Source organism: Pristiophorus japonicus, chromosome 13, assembly GCF_044704955.1.
Source record: "Pristiophorus japonicus isolate sPriJap1 chromosome 13, sPriJap1.hap1, whole genome shotgun sequence".
In the NCBI taxonomy this organism is placed as follows: Eukaryota; Metazoa; Chordata; class Chondrichthyes; family Pristiophoridae; genus Pristiophorus; species Pristiophorus japonicus.
Genome location: NC_091989.1, coordinates 9,417,950 through 9,434,335, shown reverse-complemented (window position 1 = coordinate 9,434,335; position 16,386 = coordinate 9,417,950). Strand labels below are relative to the sequence as shown.

At 44.1% G+C, this 16,386-nt stretch overlaps 1 protein-coding gene across 2 annotated transcripts in view; it reads left to right on the top strand.

Moving 5' to 3' along the window:
- The first annotated feature begins 8,116 nt into the window (after positions 1 to 8,116).
- Positions 8,117 to 16,386, top strand: part of sfmbt2 (Scm like with four mbt domains 2) — a 201,609-nt gene continuing 193,339 nt past the window's right edge. The window contains exon 1 of one of the 2 annotated variants that reach the window (XM_070897121.1): positions 8,117 to 8,289. The gene's annotated coding sequence lies outside the window, so the exon portion shown is untranslated. Of the gene's footprint in view, positions 8,290 to 14,550; positions 15,115 to 16,386 lie in introns of those variants that run through there. The other variant, XM_070897122.1, reaches the window with a different exon arrangement.

The following is a 16,386-nucleotide window of genomic DNA, read 5'->3' as shown; positions in this document are numbered from 1 at the left end:
CCTCCCCTCAAAGGAGCAGCACCTTCCAAACTAATTTTTATAGAACAAACAAAACTAAATAAGGCAACCAAATTTAATGAAAGGGGCCAAATCAAGTGAAATGAAAAGAGAATGGGGTTGAAATTCGGTCCCGCCGTTTTTGAGGCGGTGTCACCGCCAAAGTGCTGATTTTACCGCCGGGCGTTAGGTGCAGGCTCCAACTGCCAAATTCGGTTTTTACGCCCAAAGATGAGAGAGTAGCGCTAAAAAGTGGCACTCATCCTCGGGCGCCATCGGGGCGGGAGCTCAGGAGGTCAACTCAATTTTGCAACGGGAGGCAGCCGCCATTTTGGTTGAAGAAACAGGAAGAAAAAAATCAAAACTAAAACTTCTCCGACCCACATGCTCGCACTTCCCCATTGTTACAACGAATGAAAACCTGCAGAAATAAACAAAGAAAAAAAACATACCTTGCTCTCTGGGCGATTCCGCCCGAGATACGCTACGCACTCAACACTATTTTCAGGCTGCAAGAACGCCTGCCAGGAAGACCGAATATCGCGAGAGCGGCCACAAGGGGGCGTTGCACGCTGGATGACATCACCACGCGGCTGGCGTTAGAGGCCGCAGCATTACCTCTTGGCGCCTCCACCAAAGACCCAACTGAATTTCTCTGGAGGTGTAGACGCCGCTTACCGCCGATGGTAGGACTTTGCCGCCCGTTAGCTGCCTCCCGCCAACGCTAACGGGTGGCGTTAGAAAAAAAATTTCGACCCCATGTGCTCATCGATTATGGAAGACAAGCACTGGTAGACACCAGTGGTCAAGGGTCACCCAGATGCAAACTATGGGTCAAAAATGGCAAGAGGTCAGAGGAAATCTGCCCAGTGATTCAACGCAACTTGGATCCATGGATATAAATGCAAGTTCTTTCATTCTTCTTCCAGAATACAGCTTGTCAGAATAGAATAGTGCATTCTGTAAAGTTAGGGCACACATCGGCTGCAGCCTGAGACTGCAGGCTATCCTTTAAGTGTCAGCCCGCCAGTATCCTGTTTTCACTGGTCCAGCTCCTGCCGAGCTCTGTGCTGATGGACGGACACGCACTACACTTTTTACACCTGGTTTAGATTCCTCAGAGCCTCGGTTTGCTTCATGCAAGTATTTTAGGAAGGATGTGAAGGCCTTAGAGAGGGGGAGCAGAAAAGATTCACGAGAATGGTTCAGGGATGAGGGTCTTCATAAGAACTTAAGAAATAGAAGCAGGAGTAAGCCATTTGGGCCCTCAAACCTGTTCCACCATTCAATAAGATCATGGCTGATCTTCTACCTCAATTCCACTTTCCTGCACTATCCCCACATTCCTTGATTCCCTTACTATCCAAAAACCTATCGATCTCTGTCTTGAATATGCTCAATGACTGAGCCTCCACAGCCCTCTGGGGCAGAGAATTCCAAAGATTCACCACCCTCTGAGTGAAGACATTTCCCCTCATCTCAGTCCTAAATGGCCGACCCCTTATCCTGAGACTGTGACGCCTGGTTCTAGACTCCCCAGCCAGGGGAAACATCCTCCCTGCATCTACCCTGTCAAGCCATGTAAGAATTTTGTATGTTACAGTTATGGATAGACTGGAGAAGGTAGGGTTGTTCTTAGAGCAGAGAAGGTTGAGAGTGGATTTGATAGAGGTGTTCAAAATCGTGAGGGGTCTAGACAGAGTGGATAGAGAGAAACTGTTCCCATTGGTGGAAGGGTCGAGAACCAGAGTGACTGGCAGAAGAACCAAAGGCGACATGAGGATAAACTATATTATGCAGCGAGTGGTTAGGATCTGGAATGCACTGCCTGAAAGGATGGTGGGGGCAGACTCAATCGTGGCTTTCAAAAGGTAGTTGGATAAGAACCTGAAGGAAAAATAATTGCAGGGCTATGGGGAAAGGACGGGGGGGGGGAGTGGGACTAGCTGATGGGGTCTTGCAGAGAGCCGGCACGAGCTCGACGGGCCGAATGGCCTCCTAATGTGCTGTAACCGTTCTATGATTTTATGTTGGTGTCAGGTTAGATACTGGTTCTTTATTTTCATGACATCTTTAGTGTCAATGTATAGCTAAAACTTCACATCAATATTAAAGTTGTAGAGTAAATGTACCCTTATATTGATATTCTGGAGTTAATTAATGTAGAGGGAGATTTCAGGGGGAGTTTTATCTTCTTAGATGTTTCACTGCACCTCCCTCAGGAGATTAAATGAGTGGTGCATAGTCCATGAGAGTATGAATGGTGCATGATTTATTGGAAAGGGTGGGCTCTTTAAGTCAAAATGACTCTTGTAGTTTTAGACTTTTGTTCTAGTTTTCTTATACCTTTGCTTCAACAGTGCCAGGAAGAATCATGGCAGCCCTGCACTTGGACTGGCGACCATCTCAGGCTCTGCTATTATGATAATGTTTTTTGATCCTCCACACTTCAAAGAGTAGGGGTCTTGCTCCATTGAACATGGAAGGAATTGCACTGGTCCTGTTGAAGTTGTATGAAAATCTGACTTTAATTAAAGTTGTACAGATTACGGCACAGAAAATGTGGTAGGAATTCTTGTCTGGACGTTTTGAAAAATAGAAATTTGGGCTGGAGGAATGAGCCATTTAAAGATGAAATGTGTCTTGGTTTGCTTTGCCGTTGGAATGGGTACAGTAACTGCTTTGATTTCTGACTCAACTATTTGTACAGTGGCTTGAAATGGCCATACAAGTTAGAATGCAATGATATCTCCATTTCTGGCTAAAGAATATTGCAACTAAAAGAATAAAAATATACTGAAAGCAAATTTTCTGAATGGCCTGGAAATAATATTCTTTTTTTTTTAATTTCAATTAATTTTAATTATGTGAGATGTGTTTTTTTTACTATTTATTATGGTGTTTAGTGAGTTTTTTCCTCATGAATAGCAATGAGAACTGGTCGATAAGGAATTCTCATTGTTATTAATGGCAAAGCTGTGGAATACTGTACTTGATTGGCTGAGAGTCACACGTGACTGCACCTTCTGCGTGGGAACCTGGAGGAGGGGAGCGCGCTTCGCAGCGCGGGAAGAGAAGGCCTCCCCACCGGAATCCCACGCTCCTCCCGGACCACCAGGTAAATTGGTAAAAAAAGCCTCCGACCGGAATTTCAGGGACAATATCAAATTCATAATGGCCTAGAATTTGCACTCAGGATGATGGCGAACTTCCAACATTTGCCATCATTCCGCCTTTGAAACTGACCGCAACCTTGGGATTCGGCTCGGGCGCAGGTGGGAATCCTGAAGTTGCGGTCAGTCATTGACAGCTCTGAAACAGGCTGTGCTCTCCCCCCCGCACACAGAGCCAGAAATCTGTGCAATCAGCCAAATCATGAAAACTGACAAAACCTTCGGCTCTTCCGCAGTAATTACGCTGTTAAATTCCCCACTAAAAACTAGACCCAAAGGGATTCGGTGTAACTGGGGTTTTGATAGTGTTATTACTGCTAAACAAAGGTTCAGGGCCTGGAAAATGAATCCTAATTTTGTGCAGTGTGAAATTTGTCCATTTTAATAAAATTTAAATTTTTAACAATCGTTTCAAAGTTTTAAAAAACAATTATTTTACACTTTGCCCATCGTTATTCCAGGTTTGCCTTTTCCCCATGTGAGTGTCCCAATCTTTGTTTTGCTCTCCAGCTATTTTACCACGTTAGAATTTTAAGAGCTTACTCATTTTCTTGTTCGCTGTCTGTGAGATTCTACATTTTGATTGGCTGCTCAGACAGCCTGTTGACGTCATAGCAGCTCGCACTCGGGGATCCCCACTACAGTCCGTTGATTTGAATTGAAGGTCGGAAAACCCGAAGTTCTCGACACAGAGGTCGAGAGATCCTCGTGCGGAGCGTAGCACGGGGCCAGGGGTGAACGCCTTCGCCTCGCCGCTGACTGCAAATTCCAGGCCATTATTTTCCTGCGTCCAAGGCTCACCAGAATATCTAAATGACAGTGAAGGATTTAAAAAAAAGATTTAACCAAAGATTTAGTGGGAACCATCATCTTCATTGTCTGGATGGGATATCCCCCTTCCGGTGTTTTGTTGGAACGTGTGATTGATAAATATTTGGGCTTGGAGAGATGGGAAGATAAATGTGGAGCCAGGTGTTACAACGGTACAACAGTTTTCACCCACATTCCAGGCCTTTGCAACAGGAACTTTGTGTAGTTGTTGGAAGAAGCCCTTGTGATTAGTAATTGTATTTGTTCAATAGACTACACGGTACCATCGGTGTTGGCACTCGAGAAACTGTGCACTTCCCGCTGTAAATCAAATATTTGAATGGAATTACTGATTGCAGTGACAGTCACCAGTGTCTCGAGTTGTTTGAGAATCAGAGAATGGTTACAGCACCGGAGGAGGCCATTCGGCCTGCCGTGCAGGGCACGTGTATTTCGAGTCTGGATTCTGCCGATGGTTGAAGATCCGCTGTTGGAAAAGTTTAAGATTCGATTTTTTTTGTTGTTGCCTGGACGCGTACTGTATACAGCATAGACTGGAAATTTGCGAACTTCAACAAAACTCCCGCGCAAACTTTCGGGGGAATCCCATGAGCTGACGGAAAGTCAGAAATTCTTTGCGAACTAGTAAAAGTATTGGGTAATTCGAAAGTATTAGGGTTATTTGCAGCCCTTAACTTGAAAGTATTAGAAGTGTGTTGTTACTGACTTATAGTTCTTGTATTCTTGATTCAATACAATACCACAGTGCCGGGACTGCCCATTCTGAAAGGTTGACATCTCCCTTGGAAGCTAATCTTGATGTGTTGGCATATCTTAACTGAAATGAAAGACATGCATTTTAAACCGTTTCACTCCCCCACCTGCACATTCCAAATTGTGAAAAACAAACATTAACTGATGAATTAACATGCGAAGTTTATAAAGTTTACAACTTTTTACCGAGTCAGTACCTGTTTTAAAAAAAAATAACCTATTTTTCCCCTCCGGACTGTTCAGATTTTAGATGGTCATGTGTAACAAGCAAAATCATCTTTGAACCAACACGGCGACACCTCTTCCTTTGTCGGGCGTCTCAATCACAGAATTTTTGAAGTTTACGGCACAGAGGGAGGCCACTCGGCCCATTGTGTCCGTGCTGGATGAACATTAGCTACCCAGCCTAATCCCACTGTCCAGCTCCTGGTCCGTAGCCCTGTAGGTTACGGTACTTCAAGTGCACATCCAAGTACTTTTTAAATGTGGTGAGGGTTTCTGCCTCTACCACCCTTTCAGGCAGTGAGTCCCAGACCCCCATCACCCTCTGGGTGAAAAAAGTTCTCCTCAAATCCCCTCTAATCCTTCCACCAATTGTTGTAATTCCCCCACCTCCGTTACTGACCTCTATGTATTTTTAAAAAAATTGCAATTTATAATTTTGTCTGTGAATAAAATGTAAATGCAACCCCATATTATTTCAATGGTATATATTTCCCCGCGACATGTGAATCTCAGAGTAGCGTCTATCCGTCTGTAGATGGCAGCAACGACCAGGCCAGAAGACGAATCCTTTCGTGTCGGGTCTCCTAGTCTCAGCAAACTTCTTTTTACCTGAGGGGAAACACATCGAACAAGAAGTAGATTTGTGTGCTTAATTGCACAGCATTTAACATTTACAGGAGATTTCATTCCGTGTAATTCGCTGCTGGCAAATAATATTTCAACTCTTTTATATATTTATGCAAAGAATGCTTAAAACAGAAAAAAAAAGGTCACACACCCAGGCCACTCTGACTGGCCGCTGACAGTGTTCAGAGGCTTGTTCGAGCTTGTTCCCCATGGTCCATTCACATCACACGAGGATTCGAATACTTAGGTTTCGGGTTGAGGGTTCTCTGCATTGAGAAATAAACGCAGTTCCGATCAATAAGTTACTTCGAGTTAAGTTTTCCGCTTACGAAATATTGACACAACGCATTATTAATTGTATACATATGTGTGTGTGTGAGAGAATTATACTAGTATTACCTGGGGAAGCTGGAGGTCATCATAGCTTTTTGTCCAGAATGGATTATAAGTGTTTTTTTAATGAATATTTACAATTATACAAACCATCAAGGCTCGAGTAACAGTCTTTGAAGTGTTTCCTCTATTAAAACATTCCTTTTCAGTATTATCGGGTAACATTCGCTGGGTGACAAGGGCAGGGATAAGAATTGAAATGGAGAGTGTTGCTATGTTTTTAAGATGCCAGCCAGGAAATATGGCGATTGAAGATGCCAGTGTTTTTTGTCTTGCCCTGTATCTCTGGTACAAGCAAGTTTCAAGGCGATAGGTTGCAGGGAGATCGGTTTTGGCAGGGCGATATAGTGTAGTGTAGTTTAAAATGAGCTGAAGTCGAGACACAGAGAGCGGACACAGCAACTTTAAGCGAACCTCTTGAAAGCTGTACCGCAAAAGGATGTGTGTGAATCTCATGTCGATGAACAGAACCATCTTCTACCTTGATCAATGAATTAGCACACGTGCATAAGTGAGACGGCGCTGAATAAGATTATATTAAATCACGTTTGCGCGGGTTCTACGTTTTGCAGAATACTTTAAACAATCCCATTTAAGTTGCCATAAATTTATACGGGCTAAGTACTGAATAAATAGTTACACGCTGCTTAAGAGTCGGACACGCTACGATGCTATGGTACATGTTTGCCTGCAAGCGAGTGCGGTTTGCAACTATTTCTGGGTCGTACATCTTGAGCTGGCTTTATCAGTGGTGTCAAAAATCCAATAATGTTTTTATTTTCGATGTAAGATTAACAACGTGAAAATCTGCACGGGAACAGAGAAGGATGTTGTAATGTGGGTGGGGGGACTCCTTTAAGTTGATTCATGCTTGAGTCACATATATTTATATATATTCATCTCACAAATGGAATTAAATAGCATACTGAACACGGTAATAACACAATCGCGTCAGTTCCATTTAGGAAAGACTGTGAAATTTGCAGCGAAACTGACACGCATTCAAGACACATTTCCAATTTTTAAAACTTGGCTTTTACCCCCAACCTCACTCCCGCTGCCGGCGAAGCACATTTGAGCCGCTATGTTTAAGTCTATCGGACAAGTGGATATTGTCTATGACAAGCGGCAGACAGATACAAACGGGCCAGGTATTCAGTCACAGGTGTATTGACGAAGTTGCACACCGTGTATCGGCGTGACATTTAAGGAAGCACCGTTTGAGGGGAGAAAAAAAAAATCACCAGTGTCAGAGAACGCAGTTTCGTTGACGGGAAATCGGGCGGAGATGAAGGGCGGGCTGGCGGTGTTGGCGAGCTTTGGATCGTCAGCGTTTAATCTTCCATTGCCAAGCTTAAAGCTGCCTGGCGAAGCTTGCCGTTGTGTCGGTCATACACAGTGCGCAGCGGCAGCGCATACACACACAAAAAAAACACATCCCACAAAGAAACGCCATTTCCAGCACCCAAATTCATTGTGTGAATCAGCTTTGGAAAAGAAGTGGAGACATCACTGCAAGACATGTACTGCAGCCTCAAACAAATCGGTTTATATATAAACAGGAAAAAACACACGCACACACGCCAAGGCAGTCGAACACTTGCATTTCAAATTATTTATTATCTATACATATGTATCTACAAAACAGCCGCAGCGATTACAATCAGCGAAAGAAAAATAATGCAAATTTCACATCGGCACACATTCTGCTTGAAAAAATTGCGAGCTTCAAGTTTCCTAGAATGTATCAGTTTCGCAATCGACCAGTTTAAAGAGCACACGAATTCTGGATTACGCGGGGTGCTCATTCGACAGGCAATAGTTGCTGATTTTTTGTTACAACACATTAGCTCTCTCTCTCTGCCTCCCTCCCCAACTTTTGTATTTATTTCAGAAAAACGTGTCAGTTTCAGATCTTGAAAATGAAATAGCAGGCCCGGGTAACCATGTCAATCAGAAAGGGCTGTTTTGTTTCTTAAGAGGGGAGGGTCCAAAATATAAAAGTTGGGCGTGGATCCAGAAAAAAAAAATCGATTTTTAATTGGCTTAAGGATCATTCTCTCTCACCACCACCACCCCTCCTCTCCCCACCCCACCCCCATCAACAAAAATTGCAACTGCTGAAAAAGGTCAGAAGGAGTTGGCAGGCAGAGAAAAAATAATTGGCAAACGCATGCGCAGCGAGAGGATGCCATATTGGAAGGAGAGGAGAGCAGAGAGCGGCTCCATAAACTCAGCACTGAAGCGGCCAGGGCAACATTGTTACACTCAGAATTAAAACTTATTGCCGGTGAGTTAACACAGCGGCGCGTTGCGCTGCTTTGTCTGGCCGGGCAGCCCCCAGTTTGTTTCCCCAACCCGACTGTAAACCCTGGATGATCTTTTATATATATTTTTTTCTTCTTCTTCCCTTCCTCGCTAATCATCTGAAGCTTGTTGTTTGTGTGTGAGTGAGTGTGTTTTTTTTTGTTGTTGTTGCAATGACGTTCAGAGTAAGTTGTGCAAAGTGCTTTGCTTCTGTCTGTCTCTCTATTTTCTGATGCAATTTATTTTAGCTCCCAAGTGCTTATTATTTTTGTTACTTGCTAAACACGCGGGGGAGGGGGGGGGATTTTTTTTTTAAAACGGCTTCTTTTTGGGAGCAATTTTTCTTTGAAATGCCACAGCAGTTTACTGATTATAAACGCTTTCTGTTTTTTTTAAAAAATCTGCCATATATATAATTTTCCCCCAAATTGATATCCTGTCATCTTTGCCTGCGCGAACACTCGTGATCTCCTTTCGATTTTACTGAGCTGACCTACCTTCTCGGTCTAACCTATCTGCCTCAATAGTTTTAATAGCATATCTTGTATTTTCCTGTGCCACTATATATATTTTTTCTCGCTGGGTGTTTGGCAGTATTTGCCTGCAAGTTACGCAAGTGCCTCTATAAATATTGGACAACCTTGCCAATTTCAATATGGCGGGGAAAGGTGTTTTTTTTAAAGTGAAAATTAAGGCTTTTTTCACGGGAAAAAACACAACTGTCTTGATATTCGACTCCTTTCCGGCGTCTTTTGATGCACCGTGGAGTCCTTTAGTGAATTAAATGGTAAATTAAGGCGTTGCTTTGCTGGCAAAGTTTTTTCCTCTTGAAGACTTTTCTGACTACAGAACTAAGCTTGGCAAAACACCAAGATACGTTTCTGTATTAAAGGGGGTGTTGCCCAACATCAATCCGTGATGAAATTGGAACGAATTATGTTGGGGAAAAAAACTAGCGTTACATCATTTGTCGAAAAAAAACAATCTCCTAGCGAGAAGTCGGCGCAGGCGACTGGCGATGAGGATTAATGCAAAAATGCGGTGCAAATGATGTGCATCGTGTGCTGCATTGCTAATTCTGCTTTATTTTTTTTTCCCTCTGAACCACTTGTTGGCGTTCTAGATTGCATCTCGTATTTGAAATATATTGGAAGACAACATGCGATGGTTATGGGGACTGCTGGGAGGGAGGACTGTTTTTTTTTGAAAGAGGCGGTGTAGATTTTGGTTTTAACATTTACTTTCGGGTAAGAGTAGGAGGGAGGTTGCTGCAGTGGAGTTTCAGACTGGGGGGGGGGGGGGGGAAAGGACTTCCTGAATTTTTTATTGTATATTAGAGGCAGCTTGTCAATTGCTTCGAAAGCCCCAACCAGGTGGCATGCAGCAACGGGTCAGAGGGGAATTTTTTTACCCACTCGTAGCGAGAAAGAACAATAAAAGGCATTTTAAAGTCCGTTGCAATACATAAATAAATGTGTCGACTTTCAGGAAATAGCAGTGGGGTAAGTCATGTTATTGAAATGTGTGCAATAACGTGTGGATTCTGAATGTTGCACAGTTATGTCGTTTCCTGATCAGGCTCGAATTAAAGAGCCGAAGCCTCCGAGAGTGGATTTGTTTGATGCAAATAAGCTCCGATGAGGTCCATTTTTAGCTTTGCGGAAGAAATCAATATGCCGATATTCTGTCAAGCGCGCATGGCAAGACTTCACTTCTGCCCATCAGATCCAGTGCCTGCATTCCAGTTTTCACCTCGGTCTGTGTGTTTTTAAAGCAGTTGTCTTTAATCTCGGCTCCAGAGCCATAATTGTAAATCAAGATGTAACCCTTGTCCCTGTTATAAAAAGAGGTTTGGTCTGTGTAGCGGCAACTGATCGCTGTTTGGCGCCATATGGACATGGTAAGCCGGGGAATGTGTCGGTTCTGTCACTACCTCACTCTTCTTCTGGGTCCTAAAGCCCGCCACTTCCTTTTGCAAAGGAGCACCACTTTTGGACTGCATGTGTGCACAAATAGCAAGGCTAAGATTTAGTGGCGAGTGCGATTGGGATAATTAATAAATAACCATGTTTCCTTTTTTTGAAGTGAGTTGCGTGGTTTGCTATTTTGCACCTCCTGGTGATTTAACGTGCTTTCTTACAATAGAAATTTACAGCGCAGAAGGAAGCCATTTCGGGCCGTCGTGACCACACCGGCCGACAAAGAGCCGCACGGCCCTTGGTCAGCAGCCCTAAAGGTTACATATAAACCTATGAACAATGACGGAAAGGCAAAGAGCACCCGGCCCAGCCAGTCCGCTTCACACAACTGCGACACCCCTTATACTGAAACATTCTACACTTCACCCCAACTGGAGCCATGTGATCTCCTGCGGGAGGCAAAAAACAGATTAAAAACCCAGGCCAATTTAGGGAGAAAAAAAATACTACGCCTGATGTCATTCATGGGTGATGTACAAAGGTTAGCAAAACGGTGTCTTTTGTGGGTTTTTTTACAAAGCAGTATTTTAGATGCAAGACAGCAAATTGTGACATCACTCTCGGCACTTTGGGAAATGAACAGGCTATCAGATCCAGTACATGTCTGCATAAACCCATGTAATTATGCAATTTTGATTTAGCAGTGAACATATTGAACGGAAATGTACAATGATCAACGAGTGGAAGACAATTTAATTTGGAAATTAGTGGCAAGTTAATAGTGGTAGGACTAATGGACTAACTTGGAAGGATTAGAGAACCAGACGTTTATGTTCAAGGGTTACGAGTTCATTTGTTTTTTTTTAAATACTGTCTTGGCACACAGTGCCTCAATGTTCCTACAAGACACTAAGAAGTCACCAGGACACACACCAACTTCTAATACACGTTAAATTCATTTATAACTGTTATTCTGAAAGGCCCAATGTATTTATCTTGGATTCTAAAATCTTGGGCTGAGGTGCATGTGAAATAATTTTTAAAAGCAGTTTAATACAAATACAGCAAGTTAATTACTATTGTTGACGTTCCTGTGCTTTAAAAGTTAATGGTGCATAAGTACTTTGTACTGATCCCATTTTTAAAATGGTTCCTGGACATTATAAAGAGGCAGTGTCGTTTGCTACTTACACAAGCTGAGTTTATTATTTAAAAGACCAACGTCGCATTGTATTCAGCATACTTCAGCGTTCCTTAAATGTTTACCTTCTGGTGAAAGTGAATGCTTTAACACAGATCTTTAGAAGACTGGGGAAAGTGGACTGTCCCCAAATTTCCACAATAACGCTCTCATGATTAGCTCAAAGGCTTTAGTCATGATGGCTGACCCATCATGGTGTAGGCCAGGCTGGATGGACCAGCTTCCTGCCATTCAATGTTGCATGTTCTAAGGCTTTTGCATCCACCTGAATGTCCCAGCTTGTACAATGTGACCGTGAAGCCCATCAAAGAATGACAGTAGCTTTCAACCCCACAGTAAACTGAATAATTCACTGGTCTAAGATCATCTTTTGTGAACATTCCTTTGTTGAGGTTTGCAAGCTGCCTCACTTGTAGCTTTGTTTCCTTATTGTTATATTCCAGAGCCAATTGAAAACAATTTTAATTTGAAAATTAGTAGAAAGTTAATAGTGGTGGGACTATTGGCCTAACGTGGAAGGGTTAGAGAACCAGACCTTTACGCTCAAAGTACAGTGAACTGGTATCGTATCTGAAATAAAAACAGAAAATGCTGGAAATCCCAGCGGTTCAGGCAGCATCTGTGGAGAGAGAAACAAAGTTAATGTTTCAGGTGGATGACCCTTCGTCAGAACTGGAAAAGTTTAGAGATGTAACAGGTTTTTAAAAGCAAGGTTGCTTAAACAGGTGGCTTTAAAAACCTGTCGCATCTCTAACCTTTTCCAGTTCTGATGAAGGGTCATCGACCTGAAACACTGACTCTGTTTCTCTCTCCACCGATGCAGTCTGATCCGCTGAGCATTTCCAGCATCTTCTGTATTTTGCTTTTGATATCGTATCTTGTGCATCATATGGAAGAAGTATTTGTATTGAATACAATCACTTTTCTTCAAGGGGCATAGATGTGAACTATTATAAAATAACACAACACACTGGAGCCACAGAACCGTGCAGTGGCCTGTAGACGGTTTAGTAAATGGTGGGAAGTTGGTAGCCTGTGAAGGAAAACAATCCAGTGGTAGGACAGCAAGGAAGAAATTTTGTCTGTGGTGAAACAAAACTAGAACATGGTGTTGTATCTGGCAGGTTTTTCTTAGCATTGCATTAATACACAGCCATTGATGGTGTGAGACAAGTTGACACACATACTCTATGTAGGTCCTTGCTCTAAAGACAATTCATTTTAAACAACCGAATATGAGGATGCATAGAATCCATTGCATGGTTAATGCAACCTGTTTTGTGAACAACGTGGGCTTTAAGGTATTTCGGAACTAACTCTCTCCTAATAATTTCTATTATTTCATACCAAGAAGTATAGCTACTAGTACATACAACAGCAGAAATTGAGGCCAACAATATATAAGAAATAGATGGCACAAAGATTAAATATAAGCAAAGAAGCCTTTCCTCATTAAAATAATAGTTCTAGCCTACATGCCACTTGGGTATAAGTTGGCTTACTATTTCAGTTCTCTGTGTAGATACAAATTAAATGCAGACATATAACATCATCCAAATGTCTATCTCCTTACTAGTGCACTGGCACAACGATAGCCAGCGCTCAATGTAAAAAGGGAACAGTTACATAAATGCATCAGTTTGCAGTGAATGCTGCTGCTATTCATATATGTATCTGGGATATTTTGTTTTGAAATATTACAAAAGGCGAGGCTTTAGAAGTACTTGTGTTTGAAGGGAAAAGTGATTATGTAACTGAGTTGGGACAAGAAACGTTTGTGTGCATTAATGAGCACAGCCAATGGATGCTTGATTGTTCGTGTTGCTGTTGCCTAGTAACTAAATCTGCTGAAAAGTTGAGGCAAAACTCCAGTAAATCTGCACAGCAATAAGTTATATTCGATTGCTGCACAGGCCAACGTGCTTGGGTAGCATCACCAATAGTTTGCCAGCACTTTTATGTCGCCGATGCTTGCATTTTGATTTTACTGTGATACAGGTCGCAGCACTAAATGCTTGTGACACATTTCTCATACAATCTTTAGAAAATGTTGTTCTTGTCACTCTTGAGGCCTCCGGTGACAAATGCAATTGAATAGATAAATAGAAGGAATGCAAACTATGGCTGTTGCAAGCATGCAACGTTCAAAGTCGCAACAATCCTGTCCATATGACATATATTTTGAAAATTAAAAAGACCACGGCTCGTGTAAGTATGATAAATACATAGGCAGTGGTTTGCAAAAGTATCATTTGCATAATTTATAAGAAAAACGGCGGGTGCTTTACTTGCATAAATAATACATATTGCAATGAATGAGCATTACTCATGTAGCAATTCCCTCTAATCTTTTATCCCTGTCACTGGACCATTTTTGCACTCGATTACCGATCGACAGGCGAGATACCAACACCCCCGACAAAATGCAACAGGAGGGATGCAGGGAGCACAATTGCAATTGATGGGAAAGACTGGGTTTTGTTTGGGTGCATTGTGCTGCAGAGATGTGCCGAGCAGACGTGCAGATGCAGCAGGTAACCCCCCCAACCTGGGCGCGCGGGCTGTCAATCAGGGCTCGGGGCGGCGGCCGCCGCCACCCGCGGCACGAGGCGCGCGGGCTTTTAGATATATATATTTTTTTTGTGAATGGCGGGACGGCGTTTGTCTCTTTCCCCCCCCCCCCCCCAACCACCAATCGCCGCGCTCCGATCAGCCGCTGCCGACCAATGGCGGCGCTCGGAGCGGCGGCGCGCGCTGGTGGGCAGGCTGCGCCGCGCGGGGGGCGGCATCACGTGCCAGGTGTGGTCGCGAGGCTTTTTAACAGGTTGTGTGTGGTCTGACCGTTGGGGCTCAGTGCCCGGCGGGGGCGCCGAGGGGGGCGGAGAGGAAGGAATGCTGCGCTCGCTGTCCCGGCCCCCCCTTCACTACCTGCCCGCCACCGAGCCCCATCCCATCAGCAGCAGGCTGCAGCAACTGGTTCCCCCCCCCCCCAAGTGATGGCACTTGTCCTCTGGTCCCCCCCCCCCCTCCTCCCCACACGCACGGCAAACTCCCCTCCCCCCCCCCCCCCTCCTCGCCATGGCCCTGCTGCACCCTGCAGCTGAGTGACAAGGGAGACTTGCATTTCTATAGCACCTTTCACCACCTCGGGGCCTTCCCCCCCAAAACGCTTCACAGCCAACGACGAAGGGTCATGGACCCGAAACATTAACTCTCTTTCTGTCGCTCCACAGATGCTGCCTGACCCGCTGAGATTTCCAGCATTCTCTTGTTTTTTTTTAATTATTATTATTACAGCCAATGGCTTACTTTTGGAGTTGCAGTCGCTGTTGTCATGTGGGAAACGCGGCCGCCGGTTTGCGTACAACAAGCCCCCACGTGATAATGACCCAGATAATCTGTTTTTCAGTGATGTTGATTGGGGGATAAAATATTGGCCAAGACAGCGGGGATAACTCCCCTTGCTCTTCTTCGAAATAGTGGCCGTGGGATTTTTTTTTTTTTTTTTTTGCGTCCACCCCGCGAGAGTAGACGGGGCCTCGGTTTATAACGTCTCATCTAAAAGGCGGCACCTCCGACAGTGCGGCGCTCCCTCAGCACTGCACTGGGAGCATCCGGCTTGATGTTTGTGCTTTTTAAGTTTCTGGAGTGGCAATCGAACCCACAACCGTCTGACCCCGAGGCGAGGGTGAGTCACGGCTGGCCACAGCTAGAGTACTGCGTGCAGTTCTGGTCACTACATCACATGAAAGATGCGATTGCACTATAGAGGGCACAGAGGAGATTTATGAGGATGTTATCAGGACTGGAATTTTTTTTTAAGCTATGGAGAGGCTGGGGTTGTTTACTTTGGAACAGAGGAGGCTGAGGGGAGACCTAATTGAGGTGTATAAAATTATGAGGGCACTGGATAGAGTGGATAGGAAGGACCCGTTTCCCTCAGCAGAGAGATCAATAACCAGGGGGAAATAAATTTAAAGTAACTAGTAGAAGGATTAGAGGGGAGAGGAGAACTGTTTTCACCCAGTGGGTGATGGGGGCCTGGAACATGCTGCTTGAAAGGGTGGTAGAGGCAGAAATCCTCATCGCATTTAAAAAGTACTTGGATACTCTCTTTTTTGAAATATCGTAACCTGCAAGGCCAGGGACAAAGAGCTGGAAAGTGGGATTAGGTTGGGTAGCTCTTTTTTTTTGCTGGCACAGACATGATCTGTGCTGTAAAACTCTGATTCTATAAGGCCGCCTGCAAACCTCAGTCGGTGCGGTGCCTTTCTCCATAGAAATGTCTTTAGGTAAAATGGTTGGGTGGAGAGTTAGGTCAAGTTTTATATTATTTAAATGGTGTTCACTAGGCTAAGGCATTGCTTCTGGATACACTATTTTACATTACAGCATTGCAGTTCCAGTTAGCTATGAATCCCTTAAAGGGGGAAATTCACAACTTTTATTTGGGTCAAGAGGTGAGGGTGTTACTTTTTTTGGTAAACCAAGTTTGAAAGCTATCTTAATGCAGATGCAGCGAAGGATGGTCCCTGTACTGATGTCATCTTCTCTCTTAGGCAGTCCCTTGGAGTCGAGGATGACTTGCTTCCACACTAACATTAGTTCCCAGGTAGCTGATGAGCCCAATACGGGATCTACAGACTCTTGTCGCAGGTGGCGGTTGGAGGGACGGATTATCGTACGCTCCTTCCGCTGTTTGTATTTGACTTCTGTGTGTTCCCGACGGAAAGACTCGGAAGTGTTCGACGCCTTTCCGAATGGCTGCTTCTCCACTTTTGAGCGGTCTTGGCCCAGGGATTCCCAAGAACCGATGGGGATGTTACATTTTTTTTAGGGAGGCTTTGAGAGTATCCTTGAAGCGTTTTCTCTGTTCCCCCCCCGCCCCCCCACCGTGGCTCGGAGTAAAGCGACTGTTTCGGGAGTCTAGTATCTGTCATGAGGACTAGTGGAACTAATG